The sequence below is a fragment of the Ranitomeya variabilis genome, chromosome 4 (assembly GCF_051348905.1).
Source record: "Ranitomeya variabilis isolate aRanVar5 chromosome 4, aRanVar5.hap1, whole genome shotgun sequence".
NCBI lineage: Eukaryota > Metazoa > Chordata > Amphibia > Anura > Dendrobatidae > Ranitomeya > Ranitomeya variabilis.
The window spans coordinates 165,873,332-165,892,400 of NC_135235.1; positions in this window are offsets into that span (position 1 = coordinate 165,873,332).

Sequence of the window (19,069 nt, forward strand, 5' to 3'; positions counted from 1 at the left end):
GGCCTTTGAAGCCTGTCTGCGGTCCCTACTTTAAATACTCCTCCACTGACCACCAAGCTGCCTGCCCGTGTATCCATGTAACCGCTGTAAAACTGCCATGAGCCTATTGTTTGTTATGTTAGGCCTTTGATAGCCTGTCTGCGGTCCCTACTTTAAATACTCCTCCACTCACCACCAAGCTGCCTGCCCGTCTATCCATGTAACCGCTGTAAAACTGCAATGAGCCTATTGTTTGTTATTTTAGGCCTTTGAAGCCTGTCTGCGGTCCCTCCTTCCACTAGTCCTCCACTGACCAGACCACTGCTGCCCGTGTACCCCTGGAACCAATTATAAAGTGCCTACAGCCAGCCCATTTTTTATGTTAGGCCTTTGAAGCCTGTCTGCGGTCCCTCCTTCCACTAGTCCTCCACTGGCCAGACCACTGCTTCCCGTGTACCCCTGGAACCAATTATAAAGTGCCTACAGCCAGCCCATTTTTTTATGTTAGGCCTTTGAAGCCTGTCTGCGGTCCCTCCTTCCACTAGTCCTCCACTGGCCAGACCACTGCTGCCCGTGTACCCCTGGAACCAATTATAAAGTGCCTACAGCCAGCCCATTTTTTTATGTTAGGCCTTTGAAGCCTGTCTGCGGTCCCTCCTTCCACTAGTCCTCCACTGGCCAGACCACTGCTGCCCGTGTACCCCTGGAACCAATTATAAAGTGCCTACAGCCAGCCCATTTTTTTATGTTAGGCCTTTGAAGCCTGTCTGCGGTCCCTCCTTCCACTAGTCCTCCACTGACCAGACCACTGCTGCCCGTGTACCCCTGGAACCAATTATAAAGTGCCTACAGCCAGCCCATTTTTTTATGTTAGGCCTTTGAAGCCTGTCTGCGGTCCCTCCTTCCACTAGTCCTCCACTGACCAGACCACTGCTGCCCGTGTACCCCTGGAACCAATTATAAAGTGCCTACAGCCAGCCCATTTTTTTATGTTAGGCCTTTGAAGCCTGTCTGCGGTCCCTCCTTCCACTAGTCCTCCACTGACCAGACCACTGCTGCCCGTGTACCCCTGGAACCAATTATAAAGTGCCTACAGCCAGCCCATTTTTTTATGTTAGGCCTTTGAAGCCTGTCTGCGGTCCCTCCTTCCACTAGTCCTCCACTGACCAGACCACTGCTGCCCGTGTACCCCTGGAACCAATTATAAAGTGCCTACAGCCAGCCCATTTTTTATGTTAGGCCTTTGAAGCCTGTCTGCGGTCCCTCCTTCCACTAGTCCTCCACTGGCCAGACCACTGCTGCCCGTGTACCCCTGGAACCAATTATAAAGTGCCTACAGCCAGCCCATTTTTTTATGTTAGGCCTTTGAAGCCTGTCTGCGGTCCCTCCTTCCACTAGTCCTCCACTGGCCAGACCACTGCTGCCCGTGTACCCCTGGAACCAATTATAAAGTGCCTACAGCCAGCCCATTTTTTTATGTTAGGCCTTTGAAGCCTGTCTGCGGTCCCTCCTTCCACTAGTCCTCCACTGGCCAGACCACTGCTGCCCGTGTACCCCTGGAACCAATTATAAAGAGCCTACAGCCAGCCCATTTTTTTATGTTAGGCCTTTGAAGCCTGTCTGCGGTCCCTCCTTCCACTAGTCCTCCACTGGCCAGACCACTGCTGCCCGTGTACCCCTGGAACCAATTATAAAGTGCCTACAGCCAGCCCATTTTCTTATGTTAGGCCTTTGAAGCCTGTCTGCGGTCCCTACTTTAAATACTCCTCCACTGACCACCAAGCTGCCTGCCCGTGTATCCATGTAACCGCTGTAAAACTGCCATGAGCCTATTGTTTGTTATGTTAGGCCTTTGATAGCCTGTCTGCGGTCCCTACTTTAAATACTCCTCCACTCACCACCAAGCTGCCTGCCCGTCTATCCATGTAACCGCTGTAAAACTGCAATGAGCCTATTGTTTGTTATTTTAGGCCTTTGATAGCCTGTCTGCGGCCCCTACTTGCAATACTCCTCCACTGACCACAATGCTGCCTGGAGTGCCTGCCTGTGTATCCACGTAACCGATGTAAAACTGCCATGACTGCCTACTGTTTGTTATTTTAGGCCTTTGATAGCCTGTCTGCAGCCCCTACTTGCAATACTCCTCCACTGACCACACCAATGCTGCCCGTGTACCCCTGGAACCTATTTAAAAGTTCATAGAGCCTAGTTATATATTTTATTTACTATTAATAAGGCCATGATGGACTACGCTGTACCACGCTACAAGCTAACCAGTCGACACTTCTTTTGCGAGAAAAGCCATCCCAACCCTCCACCAGCATGTAGAAGACCGCATTGTCCATGCACTCTGGCAATCTGTGAGTACAAAGGTGCACCTGACAACAGACGCATGGACCTGTAGGCATGGCCACGGAAGATTACGTGTCCATTACGGCGCAATGGGTTAATGTGGTGGATGCATGGTCCACAGGGGACAGCCTACTAAGTCTGTCTGCAGTCCCTAATTCAAATTGTCCTCCACTGTCTAAATCGGAGCTTCCACCTTCTGGCTTTCGGCCTATAGTATCAGAAATTAAACTGCATTTGGCCTTCAACTTTGGTTAGGGCCTACTAACGGCTTCTGCCCCTCCCTGGTGTTGTCCTCAACTAAATAAAGCTGAGCTTCAACCTTCTGCTCCAAATTACCATTTTAAAAAATGCAATAGACTTTTCCGGCCTACTAAAGGTGTCTGTCTGTGTGCCCCTGCCTGGTGTTGTCCTCAACTAAATAAAGCTGAGCTTCAACCTTCCGGCTCTCATTAAGTGGTTTTAAAAAAAAAAAATGGTGGTTAGGGCCTACTAACGGCTTCTGCCCCTCCCTGGTGTTGCCCTCAACTAAATAAAGCTGAGCTTCAACCTTCTGCTCCAAATTACCATTTTAAAAAATGCAATAGGCTTTTCCGGCCTACTAAAGGTGTCTGCCCCTCCCTGGTGTTGTCCTCAACTGAACAAAGCTGAGCTTCCACATTCTGGCTTTCGCCCTATACTATCAGATATTAAACTGCATTTGGCCTACTAGTGTGGTTAGGCCCTTGAAACAGTGTCTGCTGCTCTTGGGTTTGCTACTCCACTGAACAAAGCAATGCCGCCTGTTTAGTCCTGTTACCAATTTTGAACTGCATGTAGCCTACTTTATTCTTTGGCCCTATATCTGTTTCCTCCTCATCCTGCCCATTGCCCAGCCACTGCTAAATGAGTCTGCTGGTACATTGACCTAGACCACTACATTCCCCTTGTACTCTACACAGCCAGAATCTGACCCTGCTGAAAGTAAGGTTCCCCTTCCCGCATGTTATACCACCTTACACAGGGACAAAGAGGAAGGTGCAGATGAAAGTGCAGGTTCCTTCATCAGGTGGGGGGGCATACTCGTTGGCGACGTCACTGGCACAGGGCCCCTCAGAGTACGCAAAAGTGTCGCTGCTGGTGGAAGGCGCCCCCGCCATGCAAACACACCGCCGTACTTTGAGGGGCCCTGTGCCAGTGGCAATGCGAACGAGTGGGCCCCCCCTGCTTGCTCAGGATCACAGCACTTGCAACGTTTAAATACTTACCTTTCCCTGCAACACCGCCGTGACGTAGTCCGCATTTCCTGGGCCCACGAAAAACTTGAGCCAGCCCTACTCCCCCCACAACTTTCCCCCAATTCCCTATGCCCAACTATTATTATACAGTTAATTAAGATTGGCAAGCTTCAGAAACAAGAATGGATGTTTTTGGCATTAAAATGGACACTGTAGGTGTTTTCCTGGCCTCCACTCACTGCCGACTATGCTTCCCCATTGACTTGCATTGGGTTTCGTGTTTCGGTCGATCCCCGACTTTTAGCGATAATCGGCCGACTGCACTCGACTCGACTCTGGACAAAATCGGGTTTCCCAAAACCCTACTCGATCTTAAAAAAATGAAAGTCGCTCAACCCTATTCAGGACAGTGGATTTCCAGTTCAGCTATGATTGACTCTGGTGCAGGTGGCAATTTCATGGATATCGCTAGGGTTGAGCGAAACGGGTCGACCATTTTCAGAAGTCGCCGACTTTTGGCAAAGTCGGGTTTCATGAAACCCGACCCGACCCCTGTGTGGGGTCAGCCATGAGGTCGGCGATCTTCTGAATCTGGTATCGGGATTCCAATATGTTTGCGATATCGGGAATCGGTATCGGAATCCATATTTAAGTGTTAAATAAAGAATCAAAATAAAAAATATTGATATACTCACCCTCGGACACGCCCTGGTACTAACCGGCAGCCTTCCTTCCTAAGAATGAGCGCGTGAATGACCTGCGGTGATGTCGCGGCTTGTGATTGGTCGCGAGCGGTCACATGGACAAGCCGCGATGTCATCTAAGGTCCTTCACGTGCTCATTCTTAGGAAGGAAGGCTGCCAGAAAGAAGCAGGGCGCGTCCGAGGGTGAGTATATACCTAATAGGAATAGGTAGAGAAGGGTCTGCTACATCCTTTCTTTTCCCGTAGACTAACCTCAGCAGAGAAGAATTACGACGTGGGAGACAAGGAATTGCTGGCTATTATTGCGGCTTTCAAAGAATGGAGGCATCATCTGCAAGGAGCTGCACAACAGATCATAGTGCTAACTGACCATTGCAATCTAGAGTTCCTTAGATACGCTAGATGTCTTTCTCCTCATCAGGCTCGTTGGAAATTATTTTTAAATCAATTTAACTTTGTTGTCTCGTACTGTCCAGGTTCTCGTAATGGGAAGGCTGATGCTTTATCCCGAATCCATGCTGCGGATTCCGTACCTGGAGCCCCGCCCAAGACCATTCTATTTGATGCCAATTTCATCGGAGTTATCCACGATCAGGACTTGTGGAAGGAGTGCAGGGAGGCCTATGATGGTGATGTATTTCTGGCCAACCCACCTGTGGATATTAATCTTGTCTTTAAGGGTGGCATGTGGTTCAGAGATCAACATATCTACGTCCCGGAGGTCATCCGTCTGCAGATCCTCAAGTTGGTACATGACTCCAAGTTGGCTGGTCACAGGGGGGTACAGAAGACACAAGAGTTCCTGTGCCGATTCTTCTGGTGGCCAACTTGCCTAAAGGATACCAAGGACTATGTTCTCTCTTGCGAGGTATGTGCCCATTACAAGACTCCTCATGTGGCACATACGGGTCTTCTACAACCATTACCTGTTCCGTCCCGCCCTTGGGGGTCTATATCAATGGACTTTATTGTGGAGCTGCCTACATCGGGGGGCATGAATACAATCATGGTGGTAGTTGATCGCCTGACTAAAGCTGCTCATTTTGTTCCGTGCACCGGCCTCCCCTCAGCCAAAGATACAGTGAACTTGGTTATACAGAATGTCTTTCAGTTGCACGGGGTTCCGGATGAGATCATCTCTGACCGTGGAGTACAGTTCACTTCAAGATTATGGAAGGGGTTTTGCTCTGCACTCAATATTAATGTCTGTCTCTCTATAATAACTTAAAAATCAGAGGGATACCGGAAAACATAACTCAGGAAGAACTTTCGGACCACATACAAGGTATCTTCAAGTTGGCCATTCCTGACCTGACACCCTCTGACCTCATCATAGACAGGGCACATAGGCTCCCCCGACCACCTAGACTTGCTCCAGAGGTCCCCAGGGATGCGATTCTAAGAATCCATTTCTACCAGACAAAAGAAAGGATTTCAAACTACTTGAAAACTAATAAAACTTTTCCTAAACCCTACAAAGAACTGAAAATATTCCCAGACCTCTCTAAAGAGACACTGGATGGCCGTAGGGAGTTTAACAAGGTCACCACCATTCTTCGAGAGAAAAAAATCCAATATAAATGGGGCTTCCCATTAACCCCTTTCTGACATCTGACGTACTATCCCGTCGAGGTGGGGTGGGCCCGTATGACCACCGACGGGATAGTACGTCATACGCGATCGGCCGCGCTCACAGGGGGAGCGAGGCCGATCGCGGCCGGGTGTCAGCTGCATATCGCAGCTGACATCCGGCACTATGTGCCAGGAGCGTTCACGGACCGCCCCCGGCACATTAACCCCCGGCACACCGCGATCAAACATGATCGCGGTGTACCGGCAGTATAGGGAAGCATCGCGCAGGGAGGGGGCTCCGTGCGGGCTTCCCTGAGACCCCCGGAGCAACGCGATGTGATCGCGTTGCTCCGAGGGTCTCCTACCTCCCTCCTCACCGCAGGTCCCGGATCCAAGATGGCCGCGGCATCCGGGTCCTGCAGGGAGGGAGGTGGCTTACCGAGTGCCTGCTCAGAGCAGACGCTGATAAGCCTGCAGCCCTGTCAGTGAGATCGGTGATCTGATAGAGTGCTGTGCACACTATCAGATCATCGATCTGTGATGTCCCCCCCTGGGACAAAGTAAAAAAGTAAAAAAAAAATTCTCCATGTGTGTAAAAAAAAAAAAAAAAAAATCCTAAATAAATTTTAAAAAAATATATTTATTATTCCCATAAATACATTTCTTTAGCTAAATTAAAAAAAAAACAATAAAAGTACACATATTTAGAATCGCCGCGTCCATAACGACCCAACCTATAAAACTGCCCCACGAGTTAACCCCTTCAGTAAACACCGTAAGAAAAAAAAAAAAAACGAGGCAAAAAACAACGCTTTATTATCATACCGCCAAACAAAAAGTGGAATAACACGCAATCAAAAAGACTGACATAAATAACCATGGTACGGCTGAAAACGTCATCTTGTCACACAAAAAACGAGCTGCCATACAGCATAATCAGCAAAAAAATAAAAAAGTTATAGTCCTGAGAATAAAGCGATACCAAAATAATTATTTTTTCTATAAAATAGTTTTTATCGTATAAAAGCGCCAAAACATAAAAAAAATGATATAAATGAGATATCACTGTAATCGTACTGACCCGACGAATAAAACTGCTTTAACAATTTTACCAAATGCGGAACGGTATAAACGCCTCCCCCAAAAGAAATTCATGAATGGCTGGTTTTTGATCACTCTGCCTCACAAAAATCGGAATAAAAAGCGATCAAAAAATGTCACGTGTCCGAGAATGTTACCAATAAAAACGTCAACTCGTCCCGCAAAAAACAAGATCTCACATGACTCTGTGGACTCAAATATGGAAAAATTATAGCTCTCAAAATGTGGTAACGCAAAAAATATTTTTTGCAATGAAAAGCGTCTTTCAGTGTGTGACGGCTGCCAATCATAAAAATCCGCTAAAAAACCCGCTATAAAAGTAAATCAAACCCCCCTTCATCACCCCCTTAGTTAGGGAAAAATAAAAAAATAAAAAAATGTATTTATTTCCATTTTCCCATTAGGGTTAGGGTTAGGGCTAGAGTTAGAACTAGAGTTAGGGCTAGGGTTAGGGTTAGGGTTAGGGTGAGGGCAAGGGTTAGGGCTAGGGTTAGGGCTAGAGTTGGGGCTAGAGTTAGGGTTGGGGCTAGGGTTAGGGCTAGGGCTAGGGCTAGGGTTAGGGTTAGGGCTAGGGTTGGGGCTAGGGCTAGGGTTAGGGTTAGGGCTAGTGTTACGGCTAGTGTTAGGGCTAGTGATAGGGCTAGGGTTATTGCTAGGGTTAGGGCTAGGGTTAGGGCTAGGGTTGGGGCTAGGGTTGGGGCTAGGGTTAGGGTTGGAGCTAAAGATAGGGTTAGGGTTTGGATTACATTTACGGTTGGGAATAGGGTTGGGTGTGTCTGGGTTAGAGGAGTGGTTAGGGTTACTGTTGGGATTAGGGTAAGGGGTGTGTTTGGATTAGGGTTTCAGTTATAATTGGGGGGTTTCCACTGGTTAGGCACATCAGGGGCTCTCCAAACGGGACATGGCATCCGATCTGAATTCCAGCCAATTCTGCGTTGAAAAAGGAAAACAGTGCTCCTTCCCTTCAGAGCTCTCCCGTGTGCCCAAACAGGGGTTTACCCCAACATATGGGGTATCAGCGTACTCAGGACAAATTGGACATAATCTTTTGGGGTCCAATTTCTCCTGCTACCCTTGGGAAAATACAAAACTGGGGGCCAAAAAATAAGTTTTGTGGGAAAAAAAAGATTTTTTATTTTCACGGCTCTGCGTTATAAACTGTAGTGAAACACTTGGGGGTTCAAAGTTCTCACAACACATCTAGATAAGTTCCTTGGGGGTCTAGTTTCCAATATGGGGTCACTTGTGGGGGGTTTGTACTGTTTGGGTACATCAGGGGCTCTGTAAATGCAACGTGATGCCTGCAGACCAATCCATTTTAGTCTGCATTCCAAATGGCGCTCCTTCCCTTCCGAGCTCTGTCATGCGCCCAAACAGTGGTTCCCCCCCACATATGGGGTATCAACGTACTCAGGACAAATTGGACAACAACTCTTGGGGTCCAATTTATCCTGATACCCTTTTGAAAATACAAAACTAGGGGCTAAAAAATCATTTTTGTGAAAAAAAAAAGAATTTTTATTTTCACGGCTCTGCGTTATAAACTGTAGTGAAACACTTGGGGGTTCAAAGTTCTCACAACACATCTAGATAAGTTCCTTGGGGGGTCTAGTTTCCAATATGGGGTCACTTGTGGGGGGTTTGTACTGTTTGGGTACATCAGGGGCTCTGTAAATGCAACGTGATGCCTGCAGACCAATCCATTTTAGTCTGCATTCCAAATGGTGCTCCTTCCCTTCCAAGCTCTGTCATGCGCCCAAACAGTGGTTCACCCCCACATATGGGGTATCAGCGTACTCAGGACAAATTGGACAACAACTTTTGGGGTCCAATTTATCCTGATACCCTTGTGAAAATACAAAACTGGGGGCTAAAAAATCATTTTTGTGGAAACAAAAAAAGAATATTTATTTCACGGCTCTGCGTTATAAACTGTAGTGAAACACTTGGGGGTTCAAAGCTCTCAAAACACATCTAGATAAGTTCCTTAGGGGGTCTACTTTCCAAAATGGTGTCACTTGTGGGGGTTTTTAATGTTTAGGCACATCAAGGGCTCTCCAAACGCAACATGGCATCCCATCTTAATTCCAGTCAATTTTGCATTGAAAGGTAAAATAGCGCCCCTTCCCTTCCGAGCTCTGCTATGCGCCCAAACAGTGGTTTACCCCCACATATGGGGTATCAGCGTACTCAGGACAAATTGCACAACAACTTTTGTGGTCTAATTTCTTCTCTTACCCTTGGGGAAATAAAAAAATGGGGGCGAAAAGATCATTTTTGTGAAAAAATATGATTTTTTATTTTTACGGCTCTGCATTATAAAGTTCTGTGAAGCACTTGTTGGGTCAAAGTGCTCACCACACATCTAGATAAGTTCCTTAGGGGGTCTACTTTCCAAAATGGTGTCACTTGTGGGGGTTTTCAATGTTTAGGCACATCAGGGGCTCTCCAAATGCAACATGGCGTCCCATCTCAATTCCAGTCAATTTTGCATTGAAAAGTCAAATGGCGCTCCTTCCCTTCCAAGCTCTGCCCTGCGCCCAAACAATGGTTTACACCCACATATGGGGTATCAGCGTACTCAGGACAAATTGCACAACAATTTTTGGGGTCCAATTTCTTCTCTTACCTTGGGAAAATAAAAAATTGGGGGCAAAAATATCATTTTTGTGAAAAAATATGATTTTTTATTTTTACGGCTCTGCATTATAAACTTCTGTGAAGCACTTGTTGGGTCAAAGTGCTCACCACACATCTAGATAAGTTCCTTAGGGGGTCTACTTTCCAAAATGGTGTCACTTGTGGGGGGGTTTCAATGTTTAGGCACATCAGGGGCTCTCCAAATGCAACATGGCGTCCCATCTCAATTCCAGTCAATTTTGCATTGAAAAGTCAAATGGCGCTCCTTTCCTTCCGAGCTCTGCCATGCGCCCAAACAGTGGTTTACCCCCACATAAGGGGTATCAGCATACTCAGGACAAATTGTACAACTAATTTTGGGGTCTATTTTCTCCTGTTACCCTTGGTAAAATAAAACAAATTGGAGCTGAAATAAATTTTGTGTGAAAAAAAGTTAAATGTTCATTTTTATTTAAACATTCCAAAAATTCCTGTGAAACACCTGAAGGGTTAATAAACTTCTTGAAAGTGGTTTTGAGTACCTTGAGGGGTGCAGTTTTTAGAATGGTGTCACACTTGGGTATTTTCTATCATGTAGACCCCTCAAAATGACTTCAAATGAGATGTGGTCCCTAAAAAAAAATGGTGTTGTAAAAATGAGAAATTGCTGGTCAACTTTTAACCCTTATAACTCCGTCACAAAAAAAAATTTTGGTTCCAAAATTGTGCTGATGTAAAGTAGACATGTGGGAAATTTTACTTATTAAGTATTTTCTGTGACATATGTCTGTGATTTAAGGGCATAAAAATTCAAAGTTGGAAAATTGCAAAATTTTCAAAATTTTCGCCAAATATTCATTTTTTTCACAAATAAACGCAAGTTATATCGAAGAAATTTTACCACTATCATGAAGTACAATATGTCACAAGAAAACAATGTCAGAATTGCCAAGATCCGTTGAAGCGTTTCAGAGTTATAACCTCATAAAGGGACAGTGGTCAGAATTGTAAAAATTGGCCCGGTCATTAACGTGCAAACCACCCTTGGGGGTGAAGGGGTTAAAACTACTGGTACTCTTCCGAGGAAGAACCTTTCCCATACACACTCCTGGGGAAGGCATGGACTTCCTCCAATCAATAAAAGAAACCCATCCCAGCACGAAAGATTCAACTATGTTGGCCTCAAAGTAATCATTACTACAGAAAGGGGCGGTTTGGGCCCGATTGTCCTCTTTTTGGATGCTTTCTCTTTTTTCCCTTCCATAGGTATATCCCGTTGAGAGGAGGTAGTTTCTATATTGATCTACCTGAGCAGTTATATTTATTCACACTAATCTTTTTCTACGCAGAAAATTGGTTGAATTATTGTTGATAATTGTTAAAGTTGTAATAATTGTTAAAGTTGTATAAGTTAGTAACACTAAATCCCTTCGAGCATTAACTGCTACTAAGATAAAGATTTAGCCTAGTCAATTGCCCACATAAAATAATGGAGCTGAAAGTTGTCTCTTATAATGTCAGAGGTTTAAATAATCCAAGAAAACGACACGCCATTTGGAAGGAACTGATTGACTCCAGAGTAGTGTTGAGCGATACCGTCCGATACTTGAAAGTATCGGTATCGGAAAGTATCGTCCGATACCGGCAAAGTATCGGATCTGATCCGATACCGATACCCGATACCAATACAAGTCAATGGGACTCAAGTATCGGAAGGTATCCCTGATGGTTCCCAGGGTCTGAAGGAGAGGAAACTCTCCTTCAGGCCCTGGGATCCATATTAATGTGTAAAATAAAGAATTAAAATAAAAAATATTGATATACTCACCTCTCCGACGCAGCCTGGACCTTACCGCTGTGAACCGGCAGCCTTCTTTGCTTAAAATGAGCGCTTTCAGCACCTTCCATGACGTCACGGCTTCTGATTGGTCGCGTGCCGCTCATGTGACCACCACGCGACCAATCAGAAGCCATGACGTCATCCCTCAGGTCCTAAATTCCTAGAAGGGAATTTAGGACCTGAGGGATGACGTCGCGGCTTGTGATTGGTCGCGTGGCGGTCACATGAGCGGCACGCGACCAATCAGAAGCCGTGACGTCATGGAAGGTGCTGAACGCACTCATTTTAAACAAAGAAGGCTGCCGGTTACCAGCGGTGATGTCCAGGGGCCTCCGGACAGGTGAGTATATCAATATTTTTTATTTTAATTCTTTATTTTACACATTCATATGGATCCCAGGGCCTGAAGGAGAGTTTCCTCTCCTTCAGACCCTGGGAACCATACACTGGAAACTTCCGATTCCGATTCCCGATACCACAAAAGTATCGGATCTCGGTATCGGAATTCCGATACCGCAAGTATCGGCCGATACCCGATACTTGCGGTATCGGAATGCTCAACACTACTCCAGAGTAAATATCGCATGCATTCAGGAATCAAAATTCCTGGATGGGAATCACTCGTATTTCACCCATCATAAATTCCAACATATATTCGAGGCGTGCAACACGAAAAAAAAAGCGGGAGTGATAACGATAATAGGGAGTTCGACCCCCTTTGAAGCCCTGGGAGAATACAGGGACAAGGGAGGCCAATACCATATTTTGATTTGTAAACTAAATGAACAGGAGTGCACATTGGTAAATATATATGCCCCAAACCAAAGGCAAATCCCATTTTTGAACAACGTAATGAAAAAGGTTGCCGAGGTCAAAAGAGGAAGCCTGTTTTTGATAGGTGACCTCAATATCACCCCAGATAACAAAATAGACTCTTCCTCGAAGGTTAGACCTAATACGGACAATCTGAATTCATGGCTGGACAAAAATGAATTATTTGATTCCTTTAGATGCATCAACTCAACAGCCAGAGAATACTCGCACTTCTCAGAGGTACACCAAACTGTCTCACGAATTGATCTGAATATATCAGACATATTTTCCCTAACTAAGTGCAAAGAGAATTGGTGACAGAACTATTTCTGATCACGCCCCAGTCTTTGGAAAAATTGTAATTGGTCCCTCTTACTAAATGCTAGACTTTGGAAATGCAGTGCCAGAATTTTACATAATCCAACAAACAAACAAATTATCTATAAAACTATCGACAACTACTTCAAGGACAAGTCAGCCATGACAAATCCCTGTACTAACTGGTGTGCCCATAAAGCTGTAGTCAGAGGAGTAAAAATGGGCATTGCCTCTAGAGAAAAAAAAGAGTCCAAGAAGAAAATTCAAGAAATATCACATAAGATCCATAAATTAGAAAATAAATTACTCAATCTTACATCGCCACCTCATGACACACATGCAGAGCTCAATAAACTGATATCTGACCTCAGGGACTTATTGTTCTCACCCTACGATGCTATTGTCAAAGCGTCTAAGTACACATTTTACACGTCACACAACAGACCAACTAAATTTACGGTCAACAAAATTAAAAAAAAGAGACTCCATAACAGGATCAACAGAATTAACGCGATGGATGGCAAGGGAAAAATGTCACACCCACAGGATATAGTGAATAAATTCGCGAAATTTTACACAAAACTTTACAACTTAAACCCCAAACAGAATGACCCCACAAAAAGTGTGGAAAGAATTGGTAAAATCGAGGAATTTCTGTCACAAATCAAATTACCCTCTTTGTCATCTAATGATCTGTTATCCCTCAAATCCCCGATTACATCAAGTGAAATAGAAAATATTATTAAAGAACTCAATCTTCATAAATCCACGGGCCCAGATGGGTTCACAAATGCATATTTCAAATCCTATTCTAACATTCTCTCTCCGCATCTAGCTGAAGTTTTCAATCACATCTTTCAAGGAGATGTTGATGGCATCAATCTCATTCATACCTAAAACAAAAGGTGACCCGGAAGCCATGGAAAACTTCAGACCAATATCACTCATAAATGCCCACATAAAAATATATTCTAAGATTTTGGCAGACAGAATTAGTTTGATTCTACCCTCACAAATGATCAGATGGGATTCATAAAGGGAAGGCAGCCAGCCGATGCAAGCAGAAGGATCATCGATACTATAAAATGGGCAAATCAAAACAAAACCCCATTAGCCTTATTATCATTGGACGCCGAAAAGGCATTTGATAGAATCGACTGGAACTTTTTAAGATCAACTCTCAAGAAGTTGGGTTTCGATGATACTCTGGTTGCTTGCATCATGGCGCTATAGTCGGAACACAAGGCCAGTGTTTGCTGCTACAATCAGATATTAGACCCCTTCAACATCAATAACGGCATGAGGCAAGGCTGCCCTTTGTCACCCAATCTATTCAATTTAGTTATGGAACCCCTAGCAGAATTAATTAGATCTAACACCAAAATTACAGGGATCACTACCAAAACACGCCACCACAAGATAACCCTCTTTGCCGACGATGTCATCTTAACTTTAACCAACCCGGAAAACTCAATTCCTGTAACCCTCCTTGAAATAAAAAAATGACTTGACTCTCAAACTTTAGGATTAATGAAACCAAGTCAAACATTCTACCTAGACCTAGATAAAAATCAAATTCGATACATTAAAAACACAACGTCATTCAATTGGTGCGAGAGAGAATTCCCCTATTTAGGAATTATAATAAATAGGTCTTTACAAGGAACAATGAAGTCGAATCTTAAGCTTCTATCTGAGACAGTGAACAAAAGAATGCCTGATACACAGAGATAAATCTTTATCGTGGTGGGGTAAAACCCTCACAATGGGGATGTTCACACTCCCGAAGGTTTTATACATCCTTAGATGCATTCCCTTACCAATACCTGCCATCCATATTACCAATCTGCAAGCCCAGATTAAGTCCTTCATTTAGAACTTTAAGAGACCGAGAACGGCCATGCAAATCCTCTTTACAAAAAGACTTATTGGAGGGATTAATATTCCCAATCTTAAGGCCCACTATGATTCCTTACTTTTAAAACAAAGCATTCACTGGCTTCAGGATTCAGACCCCCCAGTGTGGTTTGACCTAGAGACTGCAATAAACTGAAATTCCCACCCCAAGTTAAGCATTTATAAGGCTTTATCCGATAACCTACCTAATTCTGTTGCACATCCTGTATTTCAGGCGGTGGCCAAGGCGTGGCATAAAATATCACAACTAAAAAGAGGCTCAAACCACTCAGACATTACAAGGGAAATCCCCCTATCACTCACGTATTCCATAATCAATGTAACTTTACCTAATATCTGGCCCGACTGGAAAATAACAAAAATAGGAGATGTTTTCACTGGACAAAAATTCTTAGACTTCCAAACCCTTAAAAATAAATTTGGTATCCACTCATCTTTTTTGATGGAATACTTGATTCTAATCTTAAGAAGAATATCAAAACATTCTTTGATAAAAAAACAAAATTCTCAGAAGCATCGATTAAGATGCTAAGCAATGTTGGACATCGCATCTTTTGGAGTCACAAATTTGTTTACAATTGTTTTAACTCTGACCATAACTTCTCCAAAAGCCCATCAACTCTGAAATGGGAAAAATACCTAAATTCTACCTACAGCATTGAAGACTGGGAAGAGGTCAAATCCACTTCTTACCAGTCTACTCTTTCAATGTCTCTGCAAGAGTCTCATTTTAAAATCATGACACACTGGTACTACACCCCAAGCAGGCTAGCCCACATAGGTTCCACTGGTTCTCCCCTCTGCTGGAGAAGATGCAGACAAAAAGGAGACATGTTACATGTTTTTCGGAATTGCCCAATTGTAAACTCCCTCTGTGTACAAATCTCTAAAAATATATTTAGTAAACTCCTTAACACACCTTTCACTCTCTTGCCTCAGACAGCCCTACTCTCGTTAGGACTCGACCAAATGGAACATGCACTGAAGCTCATCATAATCCACATCTGTATAGTTGTGAAGAACAGTATAGCCTATCATTGGAAAAGTCAATACATACCCCCATTGAGCGACATAATACTACGAATTTCTCAACATAGGTCACACGAGTTTCAGTTTGCATTAACAAATAATCAGTTCCCCAAATTTGCAAAAAAAATGGTCTAAATGGGACCAAATTTTTCCCACACCGATTACTCGAACCTCTAGACTAACTAACATCTCCACTCCATTAATACGCAGAATGACATAAGTTAAATACATGTTACCTACTTGCTCAAGTTAATTTGTTTATTTATAGATATAGCACCTAGATGCTGGGACATTCCCATGCTTACATTGTAACCAATGTAGTAACGTGCAGAAGGGGAACACATTCCACCACCCCCGCTCAGGCAAGAGCTTATCCATTAAAAATTACTTTGCATGTGACTCCTCGTACACAAGCTATAAGTGATCGTTTATCCAAGCATAAATCCACCATCAGATGCAAAAATATGCTTTTGCCAATCCCTCACCACTTCATTACTAAAGGACATAACATTTCACAGTTGAAATTTCAGGTCACTGAACAGATGCAGACCCCCAGATGAGGATGGCCTCATTAAAACGCAGTGAAGCACATTGGATCCACACCCTAGACACTCTGAGCCCCAAGGGACTGAATAGGGAGTATGACCTACTCTCATTTATATACCGTATTTTTCGGACTACAAGACGCACTTTTTCCCCCCAAAAAAATGGGGGAAAATAGGGGGTGCATCTAATAGTCATAATGCAGGCTTACCCGCAGTGGTGTGGTGGTGGCGGCAGAGGTGCGGTGGCAGAGGTGCGGCGGCAGAGGTGCGGGGATGAGGAGGCGCAGTAAGCGGGGTCCCTTTCACCGGTGAAATGATGCAGCAGCCCGGTAAGCAGCAGAGCCGGGTGAATCATTTTGTTATCGGTGGTGGCGGCCATCTTCCTGAGGCCATGCGTGCGCAGATGGAGTGCTCTGCTTCTCAGGGCTTCAGGAAAATGGCCGCGGGAGGCCAACATTCTGGTGGGCCGCACTTTAACTTGATTTCTATATCTATATATATGCGAAGATTCGTCATATCCAAATAATATCTATTATACATCATAGTCTTAGTTGTGGGGGACAAGCTTGAATTCCCCCTATATATTATTATATAATATATATTATATAATATAGCATAAGTACGTTTATACACATATGTATTGATATTCAGTATAGAATCCATTGACTATAGGAGATTCTGTGTTAGATTTATGCATATCTAATGTACTTATCTGTTTTTCTAGAGCCATCTATAATGATGTTCTTTGCTGTGCCTTGCAATTATGAACACCATCTAGACGGAGAGCACGTTTCCCTTCAGCATCTTTATTCATTGTGGAGTCTCTCCTTTCATCTCTATAACACCTACAGGCTAGCCATGTTTACTTCCTCCACCTCACACGATCATGTTTGTCACATGCACAAACTTATACTGCCACATGCGGCACTTCTCCAGGACTCAAAGGACACTACTATCCTAGCACCTCCTTTTATGACTTCACTCCTGGAACGCTACATGCCCAGCAACATGGAATGCAGGATGCACTTCCGGGTGAGTCACCTCCGGTACCGGACACCATGCGAGACCAATACGCCATATAACACGCATTTCCATGCAGCGTGTCACTCAACCCCACCTCACTGACAAGCGGTGGACTCCGCGTCATACCTAGGACCTGCAGTGAGCTAAGGTAACGATTTAGATCAACGTCTACAGGGAACCATTCTACATAGCACTGCATAATTCCCCCAGCGTGATAATGCACCAGTATGAAGGACGTGTCTCGGTTTTACAGCATATACGCCTTCTCCATCTGACTTGATGGAAGACCTATCATTCTTAAAAAGGTAACTTAATCCCATGCATGTGCACACCTTATGCTTGCCAATCACCATCTAGTGACACCCGCTATGCTTATTATACTCACAGAGTAAGTGATCAGGATTCAATCTGATCAACCACCAATTTTTTCTCTACAAGTCTGTCAGTACAGTATGCTATCCTTCTTATTATATTGCACTTTATCTCTTTATACTGAAATATTCTGTGGCTCCATCTGCATTTATGAGATACCAAATTATTCCATTATGACCAAATCCTATTTATGTATATACTTCTGTTTTGTTTTTTCTGTTTTTTTTCTGTTTATTTCTATTTTTGATCTGTTTTCTTGCTTTGTATGACACAAGACGATCTAATTGGACATTTACGTTATTGCTGTATTATGTTTATTTCATTTCTATAATTGTAGTAACTGAAAAAGGTCTCTCATGACCGAAACGTTTACTGGTACTACAAATAAATGTTGAGCTACATATACTTAAGTGCCAGGTTCTCTTTATATTTATGTCACATGGTTTGGGAACCTACCTGTGCACCCTTCCAGTAGTGCTCATGTCTTATTTGTTCATATAAAAAATAACCAGACTCTGGAAGATCTAACAGTTGGAATGGCTACTTCCCTCATGTTTGTGTTATTGGGAATGGATGCACGCCTTCTGTCTGTGGCCACCACACTGCTTCTTCCTGCCTGCTGGGGTGAGGTGGGGTGGGGTCTTTCCCACCATCACCTTCGTGTGACTGGGGCTGGTGAAAGCTTTGAGTATCTCTACATGTGATATCAGCTGTCACCACTTCAAGTTGACCGGCCGAGAGTTCAGAATCTTGAAATGGAAAACTGATCAGCTCTTCAGAGTGTTCAAGTGTGGGATCAGCTGTTTCAGGGCACTCGGCATGGTGGGAGGAAGGAGGATCAGGGTGAGGAATATCCGGGCCACACTCAAATCTACTCAGACTTGACCATGTGGAAGACATGGTGGTGGTTGTGGTGGCTAATTGACTGGAAGTTTTATCCGCTATCCAACCAACAACCGTTTCACACTGCTCTCGCTTCAATAGTGGTGTGCTGCGTTCCTCTAGAAACTGAGACAGGAAGATTGAGCGAGAAGATGTGGGTCTTTGTTGTGGCCCACTTTCACCTTGGCCTCGGCCTCATCCTTTGCATGCAATATCATCACGTCCATTTCCCCTTCCCTTGCCCTGCCCATTTCAAATGGACTACAGCACTATTTCAAATGCTCAACACAAATATATTTATTAGTAGCGAAATAATATCTGATCAGTATGCCTGCAAATCTACGATTTTTCAAACCCAAACACCAGGCAAGCCTCAGCCTGACATAACAGACTGTATTCAATTTTGGGGGGCTTTTTTGTGAATTTAATTTATGCAAAAAAGTGCTGTATATAAGTAGAGTAACAGACAGCAAAAAAAAGGGGTACACCGGCCTACAATGACCAAACTTGGAGCATGCAGATATATGAAGGCTGTCACAGAAATACCACACTGGCAAATATGTGGCCTTTTTGTAATTTTGGAGGCTAAATAGTGCTGTATAGAATTAGAGTCTCAGACATCAAAAAAAGGCGTCCACTGGCCTACAATGCCCAAAGTTGGAGCAAGCAGATATGAGGCCTTTTTCGGTGAATTAAAACACAGAAAAAGAAAAAGTGGCACAATTCTAGCACACACAACTATGCTATGTATGCCTGACAAAACAGACTGTATATTTTTGTTTTTTGGGG